Raw genomic sequence first — 1,960 nt, forward strand, 5'->3', positions numbered from 1 at the left:
TACGCCGGAAATTCCGGCTTTTTGAATTGGTGGACGCGTCGCCTTGGCTTTTTTATTGAGCTATCGATCACCACAACAAACACACTCTGAAGATTTCCCATTCTTGAAAATCGACTCCGGCCCTTTGAAATTTAACTCCATCCCTTTTCTTTGAACACTTTTGAAAAATGGCAAACTCATCGAACCTTAGCTTGGAATTGAGCCTTAGCAGTGATACGGGCGCGCCGCGTCAAGGTAACGTATGGCGCCCTTCTTTCTTATCTTCTAACGGTCCTCTCACAGGTGAAGACTCCGTGATGCAGGACGCCACAACAGCTACAATAGTAGCTAGGAACCTCCTCACTCCAAAAGATAGTAGGCTGCTGTCAGGACGGTCCGATGAGTTGGCCGTTCAAGAGTCCCTCGCACTTAGTGTTCAGTGTGCGAGTTCTGTGTCCAACATGGGCCAACGCCTGCTTGCCCGCTCCCGTCAGGTGGAATCATTGATGGCAGAGGTGGAAAGTCTTAAGCAAGAGATCCAGCAGCTTAAGTACGAGAATAGAACTTTGCATGTGCTTGCAAATAACTATTCGTCGGGCATGAAGAGGAAGCTTGATGAACTGCAAGAGTCTGAAGGTCGGATTCAAAGTGACCGTCAAAGGTTTTCGTCTTTCCTCCAGAGGCACCTTTTTCCTGGATCATCGAGCGCTTGGCCAAGTATTGAGGCCTGGAATGCTCCCGCTCCGATGCCTTCCGCTCCAATGCCTTCTGCTCCGATGCCTTCCGCTCCGATGCCTTCCGCTTCAATGCCTTCCGCTTCAATGCCTTCCGCTTCGACGCCTCGTAGTGGGGCTTCACGTAAACAACCTTTGTGAAGCACCATCTTTCTCCATGTTTAGTATTTTATTTAATATATGAAATTTTTTTTTTTTTTTTTTTTTTTTTTTTCAGTGCATTGGGTTGCCTCCCAAGTAGCGCTTTCTTTTACGTCTTGCAGCCGGACGAAGAACCCAATCACTCCAGGATATGTTCACGAATCGGATGAGAACTCCGAGTCATGAACTAGTACCTAAAACAAGAAACAAAACAAAATTAAGAATCTGGAATAAAAACAAACAAAAATAAAACAATCCAAGGGATTAGCAAATTTTCTAATCCCCGGCAACGGCGCCAAAATTTGATGCGTGAATTATACGCGCATAAATTAAACCCTCTTTTCGTCACATGCATGAATAATGAATGCATGAAAGTTTGAATTGTCCTACAAATTCCGCAATCTGCCCAATTTGTTTCTCCAAGTGATCCACCATTTTGTCTTGGTTTTGCATGGCTTTGGTTTGATCCTCTTGCCCCTGAGACAAATTGGTAAGTAATTTAAGAAGTGTTTCATTGCCCAACGACGTACCTTGATTGTTTTGGGCAGGTTGTGCTTGGTTTGGATTGGGGCCGAATGGCTTGGTGTAGAACCCCGGGGGTTGTTGTCTAAAGCCTCCTTGTTGTTGAGGTTGTTGAGGTTCCCTCCACTTGAAGTTTGGATGGTCTCTCCAACCCGGATTGTATGTGTTGGAATATGGATCATTCCTTGGTTGATTGTGGCTCGGAAATCCCATGGCATTTGCACTCTCCCATCCCCCATTCTCAATCAATTGAGGGCATTTTTCCGAAGGGTGTCCTTGGATAGAACATACACCACATACAATCGGTCCTTGTATCTTCATTCCTTCGGCCATCTGAGACACAATAGAAGTAAGATTAGCTATCTGAGATTGAATATCGGATTGAGAACTTACCTCATTCAAGTGTTGCCGTGGGGGGTCCCTTTGCCCAAGTCCTTCATATTGTTGTGCATTTAGAGCACGGTTTGCAATTAGGGTCTTGGCCGACATAGGAGTTTTGTCCACCAATGCACCTCCCGCCGAAGCATCGAGCATTTGCCTTTCAATGGGAAGAAGGCCCTCATAGAAATATTGAAGGAGAAGCT

This window comes from Pyrus communis, chromosome 17 (assembly GCF_041283825.1).
Source record: "Pyrus communis isolate YQ-2024b chromosome 17, ASM4128382v1, whole genome shotgun sequence".
NCBI lineage: Eukaryota > Viridiplantae > Streptophyta > Magnoliopsida > Rosales > Rosaceae > Pyrus > Pyrus communis.